General features: G+C 43.0%; 1 long non-coding RNA gene across 1 annotated transcript in view; it reads right to left on the reverse strand.

Annotated features, from left to right (window-relative positions):
• LOC129464558 (uncharacterized) overlaps positions 1-23198 on the reverse strand; it is a 76263-nt gene that overhangs the window by 46341 nt on the left and 6724 nt on the right. The window contains exons 2-3 of the long non-coding RNA XR_008651635.2: positions 20659-20697; positions 20324-20564 (exon numbers count right to left, since the gene is read on the reverse strand). This is a non-coding gene — a long non-coding RNA (uncharacterized lncRNA). The remainder of the gene's footprint in view (positions 1-20323; positions 20565-20658; positions 20698-23198) is intronic.

A 23198-nucleotide genomic window follows, 5' to 3' on the forward strand; every position in this document is an offset into this window, starting at 1 on the left:
TAAAATGTCTCACATCTCAGCTTCTCTCAGTTCTCCAGAAACCATCTTCCTCTGTGCTCTGGTGGTTCCTGCTCCTTTCAGATTCTGACTTGTATATGGCATTGAATTATCATGTTGCCAATTCCAGCTATAATTCTTTTTTTTTTTTTTTTTTGAGTTAGAGTCTTGCTCTGTTGCCCAGGCTGGAGTGCAGTGGCGTGATCTCAGCTCACTGCAACCTCCACCGCCTGGGGTCAAGTGATTCTCTTGCCTCAGTCCCCAGAGTAGCTGGGACTACATATGTATGCCACCACACTCGGCTAATTTTTGTATTTTTAGTGGAGACAGGGTTTCGCCATGTTGGCCAGGCTGATCTCGAACTCCTGACCTCAAATGATATGCCCACTTTGGCATTTCAAAGTGCTGGGATTACAGGTGTGAGCCACCACGCTCAGCCTCCAGTTCTAATTCTATTAGATTGGTGCAAAAATAATCGCAGTTTTTGCCATTAAAACTTTTTGCAGCAAAACCAGTTAGGTAAGAGGTATGGATAACTGTAGTTAGTTATTGCTGCACTCTAGAGCCAATCTTTACCTCAAGATCTTAAGAAAAATTCTAAAGAAGTGCTCACAAGCCAGTTCATGGTCTCCCCAGGGGTCAGGGGCTACCCGTGGTCCAGTTGACTCTGACTATTCAGAAGATCACATGTCACATACAAGGGTGCCTAAGCCCGTCACTTCAACAGACAGCAGGGAAGGAATCTATTAGACAAATAATAAAAGAAATACCAATAATAAAAGAAAAGCAATAGGTATCATTTAGCTGTTTTCATGCTAATAAAACGTTAATAAGATTCTCATGTATTTGTAAGACATCAATTGACATAAACCTGCAATTACATTTTGCGGCCTGATCAGAGGGAAAAGGTATGAGGGTGTGAGAGGCAAAATAATGGCCTCCCAAAGATGGCCACCTCTCAATGTCCAGAACCTGTGAATATGTCACCTTACATGGTGATATGGTTTGGTTATGTGTTCCCACCCAAATCTCATCTCGAATTGTAATCCCTGTAATCCCCACGTGTCTAGCGAGATACCTGGTGGGAGGTGATTGGATCATGGTGGTGGTTTTCACCTGCTGTTCTTGTGATAGTGAGTGAGTTCTCACGAGATCTGATGGTCCCATAAGGCAGTTTTCCCTGCTCTTGCTCACTTTCTCTCTCACCTGCCACCATGTAAAATGTGCCTCCTTCCCCTTCTGCCATGATTATAAGTTTCGTGAGGCCTCCCCCGCCAAGTGGAACTGTGAGTCAATTAAACCTCTGTTCTTTATAAATTACCCAGTCTCGGGTATGTCTTTATAGCAATGTGAGAATGAACTAATACACATGGCAAAGGGGAATGAAGGTAGTAAACGGAATGAAGGTTGCAAATCAGTTATTTTACAACACGAAAGTTATCTTGGATTGTCTGGAGAGGCCCAGTATAATCCCAAGGGTCCTTCAGTGTGGAAAAGGGAGGCTCGGAGGCGAAGTGATGGAATGTGAGATAGGCTACAGGCCATGGTGACTTTGAAGATGGGAGGGGGCCCTAAACCACAGAATGCGGCTGGCCTCCAGAAGCTGGAAAAGGCAGGAATGCAGACCTTCCCTTAGAGCCTCCAGAAAGGGAGGCAGTCCTGCCCACATCTGGATTTTAGCCCAGTGAGACCCATTTCGAATTTTTTTGCCTCCAGAACTGTAAGATAATAAACTTGTATTGTTTTAAGCCACTAACTTTGCAGTAATTTGTTATGGCAGCAATAGAAAACTAATACAAGGGATAAGATGGGTACAATTACGTGCTGTAAATATATTCTCCTTCAGCCCAGACAACACAACTGTGAATTAGCATTATTATCTCTCTCTTTCTTTTTTTTTTTTGAGTCGGAGTCTCGCTCTGTCGCCCAGGCTGGAGTGCAGTGGCGCAATCTCGGCTCACTGCAAGCTCCGCCTCCCGGGTTCATGCCATTCTCCTGCCTCAGCCTCTCTGAGTAGCTGGGACTACAGGCGCCCGCCACCACGCCCGGCTAATTTTTTGTATTTTTTTTTTTAGTAGAGACGGGGTTTCACCGTGGTCTCGATCTCCTGACCTTGTGATCCACCCGCCTCGGCCTCCCAAAGTGCTGGGATTACAAGCATGAGCCACCGCGCCCGGCCACTCTCTCTTTCTAATAAGGAAATATAGGCTGAAAGATCATACAGGTAGTAAGCAGCAGAACTGTTTGGTTCTTGAATTCTTTCAAGCAAATTTTAAGTGCCTCTTCAGAAGACAGTCTTTGGAGCAGTGGTTCCAAAATGTAGCTGTACATTTAAATCATTTGGCATCTTTAAACTATTCTGATGCCAGGTTTGCATGCCCAGGCATTGCCATTTAATTGGCAGGGGATGCAACTAGGCCATCAGGAATTCAGAAGCTCCCCAAGCGATTGTAATGTGCAGCAAAGTTGGGCAACCAATCTTCTGGAGGAAGGTATATAGTGCCTTGATGTTAAATGGAGACATCACAGTTACTTTCCCTGCTTGAAGTGGTTTCTTCTTCTGTGGTTCCCACCTGGGCTGCCCAATTCAATTATCCTGAGGCTTCTAGAACATACTTATGTTGGCTTCTCCCTTATAGATTCTGATCCAATGATCTAAATTTGGAACAGGATATATTTTAAAGCTCCCCAGATGATTCTAAAATTTAATCAGAGTTGAAACCCCCTATATAAGGAGGACACAATGGAATCCTACCTGTCTTGTAAGTTAATTTGAAAACTCTGGGAATTGGTGGAAAGGACAGGAGGTTTGCATAGCAAAGCTGAGTGTTTCCAGCTGCCCCGACAGGAAGTGTTGACACATATTTGCAGAACTTCTCTATCAGCATTGAGCAAGTTTGTGCTGTTTTTGAAGAACAGCCAAATAGCCAAATGAACACTTGTAACCTAGGATTCATAAGAAATACAAAAAACAAAGTGTGTTGAAGGTATTTTAGAAATAGTGCTATGAAGCTGTCTTGAGTTGCCCTTGAGCATGCAAGATGGATAAGGTTGTTGTCCTCAAGGACTCAGCCATTCAGTGAAAAATTGCTGCAGACAAGGATATGTGGATGGCGCAATATTATCTCCCCCACAGGTTTCTAATTGCAAAGGGAAAAAAATACCATTTCTGCAAAGAGGTAAAAAATTAAATTTCAGTGGAAAGTTTTGTTCTGGCAGTTACCAGCCACATCAATGGACGATTTCAGTCTCAATCTCAACATTACGTTTCTCGACTTATTTCAGTGGCTTTCCTCAGGGTCATCTGAGGAAATGGGTCACCCTCTGGACACCAGCTAGAGTTACCTTACCCCCTATTGCAACTGGCTGATACCTTACTTTTGTCAGATACATAGGTAAAAGACAAAGTAATATGTGTGAACATAGCATGATCTGATTGAGTTTTTTAATTGCATACTGTAATTTATTTATGTATCCAAATGTTATCTTCAAAAGCCTTACACAACACAGGTTTGGAAATCTGCCTTTTAGAATCACCTGAAGAGTCTAATTTACATTCTTCTTCACTGGTCACATACCTTTGTGTTTTAAGGGCATATCTGATTTGTGTAAACAGCTAAATATCACTGAGGGTCACATGTGCTAAATAAAGTAATTAAGCAAGCACAGGAATGCCCCTTCTGGCCAAACACAAAGTATGATTGTGCATGGCAATATTTATTTTCTAAAATAAACTAGTTCTGATAATAATACATTTGAACTACAATTCGAAATGTTTTAGACAATGTTAATGACACTTGTAAGACATTATAAGGCCAGTGCTTTGGATGGTCCATTGCTCCCTTGGATGCCTAAGTTTGAATACTAGGCTGGGCACAGTGGCTCATGCCTGTAATCCTAGCATTTTGGGAGGCTGAGGCAGATGGATCCCTTGAACCAAGGAGTTCAAGACCAGCCTGGGCAACATGGCAAAACCTCGTCTCTACAAAAGATACAAAAATTAGCCGGGTGTAGTGGTGCATGCCTGTAGTCCCAGCTACTTGGGGGGCTGGGGTCGGAGGATCATATGAACCTGGGAGGTCGAGGTTGCAATAAACCGAAATTGCACCACTGCACTCCAGCACGGGTAACAGAGTGAGACCCTCTCTCAAAAAAAAAAAAAAAAAAAAAAAAAAAAAAAAAAAAAAAAAAATTATATGTTTGAATCCTGACTGTAATCACTAGCCAAGAAACCTTTATGAAACTCAGTTTTCTAATCTGTAAAACAGGAGTAACATGCCTACCTGAAACAGTTACAAAGTCTAAATAAGTTAATACATGCAAAGCACTTAGAAGAGTGCCTAGCATCTAGTAAGCCTCAATAAATGTTATCTACTCTTAGAAGTATTATTACTACTATTCATCAGACATTCCCTTGAGTAAGATGGTCCTTTCCACTGTCAATGAAAGAAGACTAATTTGAAATAACTTTACTTAAAAGTGGAAGTAAGAGGATCATCTGGCTGGGAAATCCAAGTGCAGGGATAGCTTCAGGTATGGCTAGATCTAGGATTAAAACAATGGCATTAATGCCCTTTCACTCTTCTCCATTGCTCAGCTCTGCTTTTTCTCCAGTGGTGGGTAATGTGGCCTCTCTCCACGAGGTGGGCAAATTGTCCACTGGCAGTTAGGTGACACCCTGAGCCTCAAGCACTATTATCCACAATTCCAGAGAAAGAGGCCCTGTCTTCTCCAGCAGACACACGTCATTATTCAAAGGTGACTCCAAGTGGTCCTCTTGGGTCCTTGCCCACACCTGAGCAAATTGCTGTGCTCAGAGATGGAGTACTAAGAGCGGCTAGCGTGGGTCCCAAGGTTACCCCTGAGGCAGAGGTGTAAGAGTTACTCCAGGAGCCCATGGAGTCGGGGAGCAGGACAGTTACCAAAAGGAGTCATGTGGACAAAGGCATGTCTGCTCTCTCAGGACTGAACATCCTGCTTCAATTCATTCCACATCCATTTATGTATCATCTGTATTTGATCATATATATCACCTGATAATTACCACTTTTTGATCAGCTACTGTATGTCAGGAACTACTCTAGGAGCTGTACATAAAAGCTAAATGTAATAATAGCTAAACCTGAATTAATAGTTTGATACATGCCAGATTCTAAAATATGTATTCTAAATGTATTCTTATTTGATCTCCCCAATAACACCATGAGGTAAACACTATTATCATCCCCAGTTGAGAACACTGAGGTTCAGAGGACTTAGGAACATGCCCAAAGCCATATTCCTTAGTGACAGAGCCAGAATTTGGACCTAAGGGAATCTGACCACGGGGCCGTTGTTCTTCATGTTCTGACCATTTTATTCTCATAAAAATCCCATGACATAATGTCTTATTAAAACCACCGTATTATAGGCAATGAGATAAGACTCAAAGAGGTTAAGCAAATTTCTCAAGGTCATGTTCAGGCACTATGCTATGCAATTGGGAGCCAGAGATGAAGACATAGCCCCTGACAAGGCTGTTGTGTGTGGTTGCCCAGCTTGAGCACTGCACAAAATTGCCTTGTCCATTGTGAGGGGCAAAGGAGGATGAGGCTTGAAATTTAGCCCAAGTTCTGCTCACGAACCTTGGCCCTGATCCTGGCTACATTGCACAAATTCTGCAAGCCAAGATGTGTCTATGAAGCTGACGCTAACCAGAGGGGGAAGAGCATTACAAATTGAGCAAAGCTCCTAGATGGGTTAACGGCAGCCCTGGCCCCAGGACCTCAAAAGCAGCCTGAAAAGCAGATGATGACAATGGAACATGGTAAGTACTGAGCAAGAGACGTCACCAGAGAGCTAAGTGACCCAGGACAGGGGCATGTGGCTGCTCACCCTGCCACATCCAGGCTTAAACAGGTCCAGTGGGCCACTTAGTCTGGTCACAGGACACTCAGGGCTGCCAAACAGAAGGCTCCCCACATGAATGGGAGTACTGGGCCCATTCAGAGCCTGCTCTCAAATTCACTCTAGCAGAGCAAACCTAAGTGGACATTCTAGCAGCCTTAGCCTTCTAGACAGGACAATTGCAATCCCAAGACAATTGTAAAATGTAAGATACATGTTCAAGAGTGTGGGGACAGATAGCTACTCATTAATTTTTGTTTTGTTTTTGAGACAGAGTCTCACCCTGTTACCCAGGCTGGAGTGCAGTGGCACTATCTCAGCTCACTGCAACCTCCGCCTCCTGTGTTCAAGCGATTCTCGTGCCTCAGCCTCTCGACTAGCTGGGATTACAGGCGCGCGCCTGGCTAATTTTTACATTTCTAATAGAGACAGGGTTTTGTCATGTTGCCAGGCTGGAACTCCTGATCTCAGGTGATCCGCTGTCTTTGGCCTCCCACAGTGTTGGGATTACAGGCGTGAGCCACTGCGTCCAGCCATTCATTTGGATATAGAAAGATAGAGTTGGCTAAAACCACTTGAGGGAACTGCTGGTTGCCTATCCCATAATCATTCCCCTTATTCCTTGCTATCAGAGCCCTAATGTTCTGTAATATTGGGCACCCACATGTTACACAGATTTATTCCTGGCTCCAGGAAGTAGAAGTGGGGAGTAAATCTTGATTGATCTAAGCTATCATAATTTGGGTTCCTTCTTGAGTAAAGTCAAATACAAAGAGTTGCTTCAAGTAGTTTATTTGGGAGGTGATCCCAGGAAACTGCCTGAAAACACAGCTTCAGAGATGAAAGAAAATGTCCATAAAGCATCAAGCACAAAGCCCTGATCACAGCAGGCAAGGATGTATGTCTAACTATTACCTTGAAACAGTTCCCTCCTGGTTTAGCATAGAGGTGTCTGGGGCTGTGTAGGATTTGTCACATGTGTGGCAGAATCAATGGCATCATGTGATGGTGGGTTCATTTTCAACATTTGTAGGATATGCAGCCCCTGGGGCCAACCTGAGTGTTTGAAATGCATGGCAATAATGTTTGATTCATGGCAACAATGAATCAGTGCTCTAAGGAAGAAAGAAGTGAATGGCAAGATTGCACTTGCCCTGTAAGTGATGGGGCAATCCCCTCTTTCAGGGAGCGAGGGCGGGGGAGTGGGGGAAAGGCATGAGATTCTACTCTGTGTTGAGTTGTCTCACTGTGCTTAATGGAACTTTTAAAATATAACACATCTCTGGAAAAGGGTGGGAGAAAATGAGAATGAACTCCTGTGGAGCACTGAAAATCCACCTCATAGTGAGGAATTACTCTACCACAGTCTTTTCTTACTTTCTCTCTTGTTTCACTTAAGCATAGGACTGCCAGCCAGAAACTACATTTCCCAGCATCCCTTGCAGCTTGGTATGGCCATGTGACCACATTCTCATTAATACAGGGTGAGTGTGCCACATCCACTTCTTTTGTTCAAAAGAAATTGCTTTTCCACTTTCTGGAAGCTCTTGATGTAGCTTTGAGCATACAGAAGAGGTCTGGTTTATTCTAAGTATTGGGAACCCCTTCCTAAGGTCAAACTCTGAGGTTTAGGATGTCAAAGCATAGGCTTATCAAAAAAGCTTCTGATCACACACACACACACACACACACACACACACCGTTAATGCAACATTGACTTCCTTTAACAAGGCAAGTAGGGAGAGAGACGATAGCGGGAGAGATCTGGCTGGTCAGTCTTTCTCTGCCTCCTTTGCTGCTGACCCCAGGCAGTGTGTCTATGACCTCAGCTACAAGATTATTTTCTCTCATCCATAGAAGGAGGTTGGACTCTCCCCCATACTGCATGTCACAAATTGTAAAACCCAGGTTAGCATTCTTCAAAAAGATATATGAGATCAATGCTCCGTGCTCAGTAACAGCAGAGCAGTGCAGTCTGAACTTCTATGCAAAACCTTTCCTTAGGGAACTGGGGGTTATAGCAGCAAGCAGAACTGGGGATTACAGTATTAGTTTAGATACACATTGGTGCCTCCACAGGCTTTCTTTCCAATGCAGACAACTTGTTTACACTGCTTGCTTTTTGAGTATAAACATTAAAAAACGTTTCTTTCTTTCTTTTTTTTTTTTTTTTTTGAGACAGGATCACAGGATCTCAGGATCTCACTCTGTCAGCCAGGTTGGAGTGCAATGATGTGATCTCAGCTCACTGCAACCTCTGCCTCCCAGGCTCAAGTGATCCTCCTACCTCAGCCTCCCGAGTAGGTAGGACTACAGGTGCATGCCACCGTGCCTGGCTAATTTTTGTATTTTTTGTAGAGACAGGGTTTTGCTATGTTGCCCAGGCTGGTCTCGAACTCCTGAGCTCAGGTGATCCACCTGCCTTGGTCTCTCAAAGTGCTGGGATTACAGGCATGAGCCACTGCACCCAGTCTAAAAAACTTTTCTAAAAGACAACATATTCAAAATTAAATTTCATGGGAACATTTTAATGACATTTCTTAAGTTAACGTGTTTCTGATTTGTCAAAGTGAAGTGTAAACACTGTCGAAGTGTAAACACTCTCTAAGTGTGTTGGAGAATACAGATCCTCTTATGTGGAAAGGAGTAGTAAGGCGGTCTTTAAACGCTTATACAAACCACAAGCATTACAAAGACATAGTCTATGGGACGGAGGGGCAATGGGATCCTGAATGAACAGGTGTAGCCAAGGTGCTCTGCCAACGTGGACTTCCTGGACTGTGACTGGAAAGAGCAAAGGCTTCTTTCTTTCTTAAGCCACTGCATTTTTAAATTTCTTTCTCATAGCTGCCTAACCTTTATCCTGACAAATACACGGAGTAAAACAGAGCAAGTAGACAATCAACATTTGCTGAATAAATGAATAAATGTATGAGCAATGTGTTAGTGAATACAAATTTCCTCATACATCTGGGACAATGTAGCATGCTGTATTGTTTTATTTGTTTCAGGGACAGTGTCTCCAAAGATAGCTCCAACCTGAACAGGGTCACACTGAGTCACATTGTGCCTGGGTAGGAGTGCCAGCTGCAGAGGGGGGTGATGGGTCCACCTCTGTGTCATGCAGCTGCTAGTGCGACACTGAGAAATTACGGTAGGAACTCTGGCCTCCAGGTGTTCTGAGGAATACAGACAGCAGCATCACCTACTACCCCCATCACAAATGTTTATGTGTCAGAGGTTTCTAAGAGAAAAACTGAGCAGATGGTAAAATAAAGACTTGATTAAGTGTGATTTCTATGCTTTGTCTTGTATGCATATTACACTTTTTGTGTGCAATCAACATGTATGCCATTTCTTATGGATAATGAACTCATTTTGCCAGCTCCATTTACAGCTAATAACAATCAACAATTACAATTATTGACATTCTCTTAGTCGGCAACTTCTATCACAATGAACATTTATTGTCAACTCTAATAGATAGAGAAAACTGTCGAAGAGAGCTACTGAATTAAGACTCAGGGTAAAAATAGTCTTTTTTTGACTGTAGACATTTTGATCCAACCACTATAAGAAAAACATTGGAGTGGTGGATTTCTCAGAAGAATATGGTGTTTATTAGGATGAAGGGGGAAAGTCAGCTGGGAGCCAGTAGGATATGTGGGATGTAGGATTTAATAGAACTGTTCACACATTCTAGATGTATTACAGCCCAGGTTGTATCTAAATATTATCTTAAGTTTAAGGCCAGGCGTGGTGGCTCATGCCTGTAATCCCAGCATTTTGTGAGGCCAAGGTGGGTGGATCATTTTAAGTCAGGAGTTCGAGACCAGTTTGGCCAACATGGTGATACCCCGTCTGTACTAAAAATACAAAAATTAGCTGGGTGTGGTGGCACACGCCTGTAATCCCAGCTATTAGGGAGGCTAAGGCAGGAGAATCATTTGAACCCAGGAGGCAGAAGTTGCAGTGAGCCAAGATCAAACCACTGTACTCCAACCTGAGTAACAGAGCGAGACTCCATCTCAAAAATTAAAATAAAATAAAATGAAGTTTAGAGATCATGTAAATGAGTCCCATTTTCTGTGCATGGCTAAATAACTGGCATGTGACTACTTTAACCAGGGAATGCACAGGTTACCTTATTGGAAAGACAGTCTGAGGGTGGAAACTCTAACTCATCTGTCCCAAAACAGTTACTGGTGGTCATAAATTGTAAGTGTCTACCTTCTTGAAGCCACTACAGTTTTAGATTTCTTTGTTTTGACAGCTTAGTTTTTCTCTGAACAAATACACTCAGCAATACAAATTAAGCTCTTAAGCAAATATGTGTTGGAGCATGAATCAATGCAAGCTTAGTTCCCAGGTGAATTTGCTGCTATCATGAGGGGATCATTGAGGATGTGGTACCACAGAGGATATTTCTAAACTCACAGAGGACATGTAGGGTAAAAAGAGGTCTGGGGCCTGGGACTGGAAGAAGAGAGAGAACTGAGGATTCTATTCCCTCCCAGTAATTGAATTTGCAGCTCTAGTAAGCATAAAATTAACTCACCTCCATGTGGTACCTGCTATGATTAGGAACCATTCTGTCTTGTATGTGGGTTAAATTTTTGCTTCCTCCATCACAAGAACATTTGATTTTTGTTGTTGTTGTTTGTTTGTTTGTTTTTGTTTCTTCTATGAGACAGAGTCTCGGCCGTTGCCCAGGCTGGAATACAGTGGCACTATCTTGGCTCACTGCAACCTCTACCTCCTGGGTCCAGGTGATTCTCCAGTCTCAGCCTCCTGAGGAGCTGGGATTACAGGCACCTGCCACCATGCCAGGCTAATTTTTTTTTTTTTTTTTTTTTAGTAGAGATGGGGTTTCATCATGTTGGCCAGGCTGGTCTCCAACTCCTGACCTCAAGTGATCTGCCCGCCTCGGCCTCCCAAAGTGCTGGGATTATGGGCATGAACCTTTGAGATAGGTATAATGGTTCACCCCAATTTATAGATAATGAACCCAAGTCACAGGGGAAGTGAAGTCAGTTGCCTAAGGTCAGACAGCAGTAAACAGTTCTCTGACCCTAACTCCACTGCCTCTCTCTCATAAAAACACTGGGTAATTAGAGTGGACCCACCTCGAGAAGTCAAGCTATTCTCTCCATCTCAAGAACCTTAATTTACTCATCCTTTTTACCACATAAGATAACATCCTCACAGGTTCTGAGGATGAGAATGTTGACATCTTTGGGTGGTTGTTATTCAGCCTATCACAGATATCCAGGGAAGGAAAAAGGAATTTCCAAAAAGGAAAAATATGAACATTGGGAAGGCTAATTACAGATGGTGACTACTGAAGGATTAGTCAGAAGCATAATGGAGGCAGCGATGAGATGACAGCACAGATGCATGACTCTAGTCCCAGCAACTCCTAAAAGGTAAAGAAATGTCTCCTCCCACCCTCACCTTCTTTGGGGTGTCCTTATAAAAGAGAGGCAGTGAAGCAGAATCAGAGTCAGATAGAGAGGTCGTAAGAACAGAAGCAGAGGTCAGTAAGCTGTGATTTGAACCCAGAGTCAAGGCTCTTGCCCCTCTGCGGTGCTGCTGAAGCCCAGGGTGGGTGGGAACTGACATGCAACCCAGGTACTGTGTGGCAGGCTTTGTGCCTTGGCATGAAACTATGCCTGCCCACAGGAAGGGGCACCATTTTCTCACTAGCTCAAAGAGCCTTCCGCTGGCCAATTCCTGTTTTCTCAAGACTACAGCTCTCCAGAGACAACGCTGTTCTCTATTCTCCTGTAAGTGAGGCAGAGCCTGGCAGCACCCTGTATGCCACCTCTCACTAGCACAGGTTAGCACTCAGGGTGGCACTCTGGTGTGTGTCTCAGCTGCTGGTGTGCCTGCTGGTGCAGGTACAACCCGTCGTGATACCTTTTACTCCCACTCCTACTAATTACAGCTTGTGTGTCCTTCAGTCATCCACTTCCTTTCACATGACCAGCCCAGCAGAAATGAACTACCAGGAACATGAGCTCAGAGCTGTGGGCTGGCCACCTGCCAAGCACCTCTGAATGGAAAGAGCAGAAATTTGCATTGCCTGCCATGCCACGTTGAGCAGGCCCTGGGCGGCTCTTTAGGGGATGGCTGTGGACTCCCACAACAAAACCAAGGGCCATATTCAAAGTTAAAAGCTTTGCCATAGATAGTATTTGTTGAGGCTGTGTGTGGTAGCTTGTGCATGTATGCCCACCACTTTAGGAGGCTGAGGTGGGAAGATCACTTGAGGCTAGGAGTTCAAGTCTAGCCTGGGCAAGATAGTGAGACCCCATCTCTAAAAAAAATAAAATATTAGCTGGGCATCATGGACGTGCCTGTAGTCCCAGGTACTGGGGAGGCTGAGGCAGGAGGGTGGCTTGAGTCCAGGAGTTTGAGACTGCAGTGAGCTGTGATTGCACCATTGCACCCTAGCCTGGGTGACAGAACAAGACCTTTATTTCTTAAAAAAAAAAAAAAAAAAAAAAAAAGAAGGTGTTTACTGTAGTTGCTTTATAAAAAAAAAAGTAAACGAATGTTCTGACTGTTCTACTTTTGAAAATAAGTGGCAAGAAATTATAACTGTATCTTTCAGCAATAAAATGTACACTGTGGTTCCGTGTCACAGCCAGGAATGGAGTCAGATGTCTCAGACCAGAATCACAGCTCTGCCACCTCCTGTGACATGGACTTGCTAAGTTACCTTGACTCTCTGGAGCTCACTATGCCCATCAATAACAGGAAATAAATAAATCCATCCCGTAAGGTTGTCGGGAGAAACAAATGAGGCACTATATGTGGAAGTTCCTGGAATAGTGACCGGCACAGAGGACGTCTCAAAGAAAGACTTGCTGAACCCCAAAAGACAGGAGGACTGGAGGAACAACAAAGAGACAGAAAAGCTAGCATTGATTGGAGCCAAGTATTTTCTCAATGAGTTATCTCACATTATATCTTGCAAAAGCCCTTCAGGAAATTGGCATTATGCCTATTCTAATAAATAAGATATTTCAAGTGCAGAGAGGTTAAGTGATTGGACCAAGGTCGTGAAGTGTGGGAGTGACTGAGCCAAAATTTTAAAATCAGGTCCTCATGACAAAGTCTCATAAATCAGGTCTCATGATAGCTTCTTGACACAGAGGGGAAGAGGGGAAAAGGAATAGAAGGACAGACACAAAGAGAGGTGAGAGTAGCAATTGAGAGATGCCCTAAAGAAGGTGAGGGTGGCCGGAGGCAGTCAGCCAAATAAACCCACTCCTTTACCTATCAGGAGCCGCTGGGACTGCACTGGGTCATGCATCTGTGCCGTCATCTCGTCACTGCCTTCATTATATTTCTAATTATTCAGTAGTCACCATTTGCAATTAGCCTTCCCAATTTTCAAGTTTTTCCTTCTTGGAAATTTCCTTTTTCCTCCCCTGGGTACCTGTGATAGGCTGAATAATGGCCACCCAAAGATGTCGACATCTTAATCCTCAGACCCTGTAAAGATGTCACCTTATATGGCAAAAAGGACTTTGCAGAGATGGTTAAGGTTCTTGAGATGGAGAAAATATCCTGAATTCTGCAGGCGAGCCCGTTGTAATCACACGCATCCTTATAAGAGGAAGCAGTAGAGTTACGGTCAGAGAGAGACGTCGTAAGGACAAAGCCGAGGTCACAAAGGAGAGAAGGTGCTCGGATGCGGGGAGGTAGTGAACCAAGGAATGGAAGTGGACTCTAGAAGCAGGAAAAGGCCAGGGAACAGATTCTACCCTAGAGCTTCCAGAAGGGGCCAGGCCTGAGACACCTTGTCTTTAGCCCACTGAAATGGGATTCATATCTCTGACCTCCAGAACTGTGGGAACGTATGTCTGTGTTGTTTGTGGTAATATGTTACAGCAGCAATGGGGAAATAATACAATACCTCATCTTCACCCCCTGGGTATTTTTGCCCCTACAGCTTGGTACTGTTAGGCATTATCCTAACAAAAATAATAACAGCCACTTGCGTAGAGCTTCAAGATATGCCAAGAGAATCTTAACACCTGAGAACTTACCTGGTGCCAGACATTGTGCAAACACTGTATGCATTGACTACTGGTTCCCACAAAGATCCTATTACTTGCCCGTGGTCGCATTGAGCCAAGATTCCAACCCACATGTGTCTAACTTCACAACCCCTACTCTCAACTGTCTTTCATTTTATATTATACATTTGATATGTCATTTGATTCTTACGTCAAGTCTTACAAGATAATTTATTTTTTTTTAAATCTTTCATTTATAGATGAGAAAGCTGAAGCTCAGAGAGTTTAAGTGATTTTGCCAAGACCATTCATCCAGTAAGAGTCAAAGCCAGCCCTCAAGCAAATCAAACATTTTATTCTCTTTGACCCATTCATGAGAAATAATTATTTCTCCCTTGAATTCTTCCAGGTCTTTGTAAATGCCTCTATTACCACAGTGCATTTCAATTATGCATGTATGTAATACAAGCTGTTAGAACGCCAAACCCTTGTGGTTCAGTCTCGATATGATGTCATGATTAAAGAGGCACAGGCAGCCAAAACCTTTCAAAAAGGAAACATTATTGTCTTTTTAAAAAAAGGAGGGAAGATCCAATTCCATGTCTCCAGCCACACATTTCTATCCCCTTTCCCTTTTCCAGTCTTCTCTGTTGCACTCCACAGCCTCATGTTCACCACCCACCCTTCTGATCCTCTCTCCTCCCTTCTCCCCTGGCCCTATGCAACATTGTTCCTCTCTCTTTCTCAACTTCTCTCTCTCTAAATCCTTATTAGATCTCCTTAGCTTCTCCTCTATATCTTTTATCTCCTCTCATCAGCTTTTTAAAATTCTGCACCACAATTTTTTGCCTTACTTCAGAGAGTGTTTCACACCAGAGGCAGTCCACCGGTGAGCCAGGTAAGGAAGGGGTCTCTTCTTCTCCAGCAGTGGAAGATGGGGGAAAGGGGCAGCCTGGAGAGAGTTATCATCAGCCATCTTTTACGCTGTCACACGAGTGATGACAGCAAACCTTTGTGTGAATACCACTTTTGTTTCTGATGCTGCTCTGGTCTGCTTATCTATGCTATTTCTCTTTCTTTTTTAGGAACAAGGTTTCCCTGTGTTGCCCAGGCTGGAGTGCAGTGGCATGATCATGGTTCACTGCAGCCTTGACCTCCCAGGTTCAAGCAATCCTCCCATCCCAGCCTCCTGAGTAGCTGGGATGCACCAACAGGGATGCACCACAATGCCCAGCTAATTTTTTTATTTTATTTTTTATTTTTGTAGAGATGGGGGTCTTGCTATGTTTCCTAGGCTGGTCTCGCACGCCTGGGCTCAAGTGATCCTCATACCTCAGCCTCCCAAAGTGCTGATCTATGCCATTTCTAATCTTCCCCATAACCCTGAGAATTAGGTACTTAAAGAAATCAATGTAGAGTTATGTGGTTCCACAGGCCTTCCCCTCACACCCTCTTCCTTTCCTCATCCCACACTACCTCTCACCATATCTTCTGGCTAAACTATGAGTTCCTCAATGCCAGGTGCCATGTCTTACTCATCATTTTACTCCTAGAGCCTAATCACAGAACTGGGTATATAAAAAGTATTTGAACAAAAAGCAATGCTCTCGGCTGAGCGTGGTGGCTCACACCTGTAATCCCAGCACATTGGGAGGCTGAGGCAGGTGGATCACAAGGTCAGGAGATCAAGACCAGCCTTGCCAACATGGTGAAACCCCCATCTCTACAAAAAATATAAAAATTAGCCAGGCCTGGTGCCGGGCCCCTGTAATCCCAGCTACTTGGGAGGTGGAGGCAGGAGAATCGCTTGAAACCAGAAGGCAGAGGTTGCAGTGAGCCAAGATTGCACCATTGCACTCCAGCCTGGGCAACAACAGTGAAACTCCATCTCAAAAAAGAGAGCAATGCTCTCATCACACCTTCAGCACAACTCCAAAGGAAGTCATCACTGGCACCACTCCACCCCACCTGTGATAGTCATGATCTTTCTCGCCCTCCATTACTGAAGCCACGACGTTCATATCTATCTGCGTTCTTAGAATTCTCAGGCAGAGAGCTGGGTGGGCTGTTGTACACATCTAGTCTAAACCCTTACTTTATTCATGAGGAAATAGAGCCTAGAGAGGTCAGCCACCTGGCCAATGACCTTGTCCAGTGCTTTGTTCATTATATTCCATGGCTTCTCTTTGCTAAAGAAGAGTTGCAAATAAAAAGCAGGAAGTTGGCACTGACATTCTTCAGGTGTTTTTTTTAGGTGCCAGCCTGGACCTAGTCCCAGCAAGCCATATGGCTTACAGATTATCTTTTTACATAATTTTCCAGTAAGTTTTATGCCTTATCACTGAACTCAGAATGGATCGAGCCAAAATTCTTCAATTCAGGGGATGGCCATTTGACCTCCAAATGCTTTTCTTTACTCATCAAAAAAAGGAAAGAGCACTGACCCTGGGAATAAAGAAGGAGATTTGGGTTCTGATTCTGACTGATTTGTTCTTGGGCAATTTCCCAAACATCTGACAGCTAACTTTGAGTCAAGGGCTCCCTCATGGTCTTCCCCAGACTACATCGAGAATTTGTCTACCCAACCTTCCCTTTCTCCCCTTTGCTCATGGACTGATGACTCCCCAAGTCTTGCCTGGATCCCCTGCCCCCGCCTTGTCTCAGGTGCTTCCCTTAATAAAACCCTTGCATATTTAATCCCATCTTGTCATCTGCTTCTCGGAGGACCCAAATTAACAACCTACTTTTCCAAACATATTTTTTCATTATTCAAATTGGTCTCATTAGAGTCCCTCAATCATGCAGCCACGTCCCTTTGGGCCCAGAATTCATTTTCATCCAACCCATATTTACCAGTCTGCCCATCTTGTGCCAGGCACTGTGCTAGGTGCTAATGGTCATAGTGGTGAACAAGCCAGACATGGTTTCCTGGAATCTACATTCTGGTGCAATGTTCCTCTGCCTTTTTCCCTTCTTATCAGCCCCAATTCTTCTTCAAGAGCCCCCCTGAGTTCTTCCTAGCTCTACTCAAATCACCCCAGCCCAGAGTCACATGGCATCTGCAGAACTGCCCTAGCTCTCATTGTTTGTATTGCTCTTTTGGTACTTATAATTCTTTATGCTACATTTTGTGTTTATGTATTACCTATGCAGCTTGATTTTTAAATGTTTGAGGATAGGAGCAACCTTTTATATTTTTATGTGCTAAAGCAAATTGGCATGCAATAAAAGTGATATTTATCATGTATTGAGTGCTTATTTTCCAGGGAAAGAAATTTTCAAAACCATGAGAGTAGGTAAGTGTATTAATCTTGTCTTTTATTTGCTATATTTGGATGCTTTGACATCTTGGGTTTTGCTGGCCCTGGAGGAACTTCTCCCAGTGTTAACCAATCCCCAGAAGTAGTAAACAACTTGCTCTCTAGTGTGTTCTTCAAATACAAGCCAAAACAGAGCCCGCACCTCAACCATCTCCTTAATGGGGCTGTCATACTCCATTATCTATTAATCACCACAGGAGCAGGTATCGGGTAACTACAGACAGTCCCTATGCCTCAGAGCCTGCTGAAGTTATTCAAATTATGCAATCCTAAGACTGCCCCCACCACCTCACCCATGCATTGCCCACAGTTATTCCCTTTCTCTCTGCCTCCTGACCAACCCTGAGGCTTCCCTGTGTGCCCCACCCCTACCCCATGCTATGGTGTGCCCCCTCTCCTGGGAACCTTGAGAAACAAACTATCTCTTCAATGGCAGTCACCTCCTGATCTGTGCATCTTAACTGTACCTCGAGTTTTCTATGAATACACTGTAGTTTAAAGCAGTCAGGATGTTATCAGATTTTTTTAAGGGGGAAGTTGCATGGAAAAACTTAAATAATATTGTTTTATATTTGGGAAAAAAAGTCAATTGTTCTAGAACAGCAAATAAAGTAAAATCTGACTTCCTTTTCCTGGTAGGTGGAATATCTGATTCTGCCATGATTCTCTCCCAGGGTCAGCAGTGGAGGAAATACATGATGAGGAAGGAAAGAGACTTTTGGTCTGAAGGGAGCCATATTAGGATAGGACTAGGATGTTATAAGAAAGATATGTTAGTCCATTCTTGCATTGCTTTAAAGAAATACCTGAGGCTGGGTAATTTCTAAAGAAAAGAGGTTTAATTGGCTCACAGTTCTGTAGGCTGTACAGGAAGCATGGTGCTGGCATCTGCTTCTGGTGAGGGCTTTAGGAAGCTTTCAAGCATGGCAGAAGACAATTGTGCACCAGAACATCACATGGCCAGAGAGGGAGCAAGAGGGGAGGTAGGGGGAGGGCCACACTCTTTTAAACAACTAGATCTCATGTGAACTGAATGGGAATTCACTCATCACTAAGAGGATGCCACTAAGTCATTAATTGGGGATCTGCCCCCATGACCCCAACACCTCCCACCAGGCCCAACCTCCAGTACTGAGGATTTTATTTCAACATGAGATTTAGAGAGACAAACCTCCAAACTGTATCAAAAGCGGTACAACAATTAACCTGGACCTTAAAAAAGCTAGAAGTTCATTGCTTTCCCATGTAACAGTGGGAGGTGAGCAGTCAAGGTTGTTAGGAGCTCTGCTCCATACAATCATTGAGGCCCTTGGGGCCTTCATCTCATCTGCATGATCGAGTCTGGGTGCCATTGGTTCTAGTCAGGCAAGGGGAAAGGGCATAGAGGAGGCACATCCAGTGTCACAGGCAGTAGCTCAAAATGGCCTGCATAGTGTTCACTCACATTCTATTGGAGAGAACTTAGTCCCAGGGCCACATACAACTGCAAGGCAGCTACCACTCAGTTACCATGGAAGGAGAGAAAACTGACTTGGGGGAGAGTGGCACTGTCTTACAGCACCATAGGCTGCAAAAGCCTGAGAAATACAGCCTTGCACGCATCTTACGAGGTTTTATTATTCTCATTTGACAGCTGGGGACACTTAAGCTCAGACTGGTAAAGTAATTAATTAATCCAAGGTCATACCTGTAGTTGAAAGTGGAACTGGAATCTGAAGTCAAGACTACAGGATTTTAAAGCATCTTTTCCTTGTATTTTCTTAAACAGTACTCCACATTCCTTTCTGTTCTTATTAATAGTCTTCAGTTTAAACATTTCTTATCTCTTTTAGTTTGAGTCAAGTGTTTATTTTGTTCTTTTCCTACTTTTTTTTTTTTTTTTTGAGACGGAGTCTCTCTCTGTTGCCCACGCAGGAGTGCAGTGGCGCAATCTCGGCTCACTGCAAGCTCCGCCTCCCGGGTTCACGCCATTCTCCTGCCTCAGCCTCTCCGAGTAGCTGAGACTACAGGCGCCCGCCACCACGCCCGGCTAATTTTTTTGTATTTTTTTAGTAAAGACGGGGTTTCACTGTGGTCTCGATCTCCTGACCTCGTGATCCGCCCGCCTCGGCCTCCCAAAGTGCTGGGATTACAAGCGTGAGCCACCGCGCCCGGCCTGTTCTTTTCCTTCTTAAGCCTATAGTTTACAAAATGTGCCCATCTATATTGATTGTGTTTTCTTTCAACTCACATCTCCCTTTATTTAACTTCCCTCATGTTCATTTTTCTTGCATTTGGTCACTCTTCTTTCACATCTAAATTATCATAATTCAAACATTGTTTTTCTGATCTATTAAGTGTTTATATCATTGTTTGTTTTTATTTCCTCACCTTTTTAATAACTATTCCTGTGGAAATATGAATACTTTTGGTCTGAGTTAGCCTATCTTGATGTCAATCAATTAATAAAGTCCAGGAAATAATAAAGTTACCTTAAGTTTCCAGAACATGTTTGCATGTGAAATACCAAGCCATTTTATTAAATACACTTGAAGTATTGTATTAACTCTTTTTAAATTCAGTGTACAAAACAAGATGTCATATAGTAAGTTTGCTGATAATCACAAAGTAAATACCTAGAAACATCTAAATTCTAAGCCATGACATCATTGTTCCCAAGTAATAAGGTAAGAAAGGTAACTTGAAAGTGCAGGAGCCAACATGATAAATAGTAACATTATTTCCTGGTTTTTACTATGTAAATTTCAATATACTTGGGCTTTAGCCTGGAAAACGTTTATATAAATTAATTATATCAGATTAACAAAGGGAAATCAATTGGATTTCTAACTTAATAATTTCAAGAGAACATTCCAAATAATAAGAGAAATTAAAAATTAATTTTTCTCTTATAAGTAGATCTATGCAGCTACTGTCCTAAAACTTCAAAAGTTTGTGTAGTCAAAAGAAAGAAATTAAATACTATTTAATGCCCCAATAGAGTAAATATTTTCTTGCATCTTTTGTCTATAGTTCTAGTAGTCATGGAAAATGGAAGATGCATTTTCTCTTTTAAAAAAAGTCATAAAAAAATGGATTAATGATACTCACCAAAGCATCAATTAGGAAGCAAATGTGAATGAGCTCTATAGCTAGAGGGAGTGTGAAATCCAGCTGTGTTCTTCAGAGGAGGCTAACTGCTGTGACAATCAGCCCCAGCACTCCAGTGTTCATTTTTCATTTGTGAAATAACACAATGTAAGTGCTCCTGGACAGGTGGCCCTGCTGTATGGCTCTTTCCAAGCAATGACTCGGGACCCAGGTTCCTTCAATCTTGTATCTCCGCCATCACCTAGGGCATCAGAGTCCTCTGACTTCCAGCTTCGCAGATAACAAGAAAACAAGAGTGGAGGATTTGGGAGGAAGATAGTCAACAGACCACATACCTGGGAGCAAGACTGGGAAATTGAGTCTGGTTCTACATCCTGGAAGAAAAGGAAACAGGATAGTAATTACTACCATGCCAGCATCTCTCTCCCAACATAATACAAAGCAACTAATTTTCAAAGTAGCTCCATTTATATCCACTTTTGTAGGAGAGTGCAATGGTTAATTTTGCATCAACTTGACTGGGATAAGGGATGCCCAGATAACTGGTGAAACATTATTTCTGTGTGTATCTGGAAGAGATTAGCATTTGAATTGATAACTGAGAAAAGAAGATCACCCTCACCAAAGTGGGTAGGTGTCATCCAATCCGTTGAGGGCCTGAACAGAACAAAAAGGGAGAAGAAGGGGAAATCTGCTCTCTCTGTTTGAGCTGAGACATCCATCTTCTCCTGCCTTCAGTCATGGAAGCTCCTGGTTCTCAGGCTTTTGGACTCAGACTGTGACTTATACCATCAGCACCCCTGTCTCTAAGGCTTTCAGAGTCACAGTAAATTACACCTCCAGCTTTCCTGGTTCTCACGGAGCTTCTTGGCCTCCATAACGGCACGAGCCTATTCTTTTATACACATATAAAATGAGAATTGTTACTCCAAAGGAAGATTATCTTGTGTGGGCCTAATCGGGTGAGCCCATTAAAAGAGGGCCTAGGAGTCAGAGACAGAACTCAGAGAGATTTGAAGCAGCAGAAGACACTCTCTGTTGTACCTGAAGAAGCAGTTCCGTGTTGTTTTGAAGAATTCAAATCCCTTCATAAATGTATATAATGTCTATGCCATTTATAAACAAAATGTAGCTTTCCAATTTATTTTGTACAGATGGAAAGATCAACAAGTAATTCAATGCTGCACAGGCAGCCACATTTCATCATCTGTATATTTGGAGATGTGTCTAGGTGGCAGCTTGGCAGCTCCAGCTCCACTGTCCCCTGTAGGTTCTTCTTCTTCTTTTTTTTTTTTTTTTTTGAGAGAGAGTCTCACTCTGTCACCTAGACTGGAGCTCACTGCAACTTCCACCTTCTGAATCCAAGTAGTTCTAGTGCCTCAGCCTCCTGAATAGCTGGGATTAAAGGTGTACACCACCACACCTGACTAATTTTTGTATTCTTAACAGAAACGGAGTTTCACCATGTTGGCCATGCTGATCTCAAACTCCTGACCTCAAGTGATCCACCTGCCTCGACCTCCCAAAGTGCTGAGATTACAGGTGTGAGCCACCACGCCCACTCCTCACCCTCCCCGTAGCTTTTCTAAGGGTTTTTACACCAGCATGGCTACCTAGCAATAAAGTCTCACCATTAGGATTCTGTGGTTTGCCGCACAGATACCATTCCTTCCACACAGTATTCTAAAACATGCAGAACCATTTAACATGGAATCTTTTGAAATCCCAAAGCCAGAGTGATCTTTTAAATTCACAAATCTGATCATGTCACTTACCTGCTTAAAATTACCCAATGACACACCATTGTCTACACTATGAAGTTCAATCAATGCCCTGACAATCTAGCCCCTGCGTCCCTGTCTAGCTTCATCTCTGGCCCCTCTCCATACACAGGGTCTCGAATCTACTTGTTGTGAACACATGTTGTTATTTCCTACCTGAGTGCCTCAGCTACTCTGGCCTTCTTCTTCTTTGAACTAATATCTATTTGTCCTTGAGAAATTTACTTCAACTGCCATCTCTTTTTGCATTCATTATTTGTTCCAATTATTTGACTCTTATACGAGTATCACTCTTTTCCAAATTATTCAGTTTATGAGATTGAATGGTGAAGGTTTAGATAGTGAGTTTGGGTAGCCAGGGATACTTATATTATCTAAATATATTTGGTTCCCCAGTTTCAAATAGCAAGTATTAAGTGTAAGGATAATGAGAGCCCTGAGCAGTACCTTAACATAAATAAATACACACACACACACACACACATATCTAATCAGTTCCTGATATTGGATAGCAAGAATTCAGAAAGTGAAGGCCACCTGATCATAGGTTTCACAACTTACTTTTCATGTATATATATGATGTACAAAGGCAGCGTATTCCATAGGGTTAATGGCACAGGGTCTTCAGCATGACTGCCCAGGTTGAAATCCCAGCTCTACTGTTTACCAGCCTACCTCTCTCCCTCACTTTCCATAGTTGTAAAATGGAAAAATAATACGGCCAATCTCATTAAATTGAGATGATTAAATGAGTTAATACATATAAAGTATTTACAATTCTACATGGCTCATGGAAAACACTCCATAAGTATTAGCTGTTAGCAGTAGTCATAGTAATTGTTTTGTTATTTATGCCTTGGTTTGTTCCAAAAAGAATGTAAGGTAGGGTGCATAAATGTGTGCGTGTGCGTGTGTGTGTGTGTGCATTTTACTCCTCAGTTACCTTGCATGTTCCCTAGGGGCAGTAGCTGTGGCCTGTAATTTCTTTGTGTATTTTTAAAATGGCTAGCACGGTGCCAAGTATATGGTGAGTGCACAATAAATATTAATTCCTTCTCCCCCTTTCTCCCTAAAATACCACCATGCTAGTCTCT

Source organism: Symphalangus syndactylus, chromosome 16, assembly GCF_028878055.3.
Source record: "Symphalangus syndactylus isolate Jambi chromosome 16, NHGRI_mSymSyn1-v2.1_pri, whole genome shotgun sequence".
Classification (NCBI taxonomy): Eukaryota; Metazoa; Chordata; class Mammalia; order Primates; family Hylobatidae; genus Symphalangus; species Symphalangus syndactylus.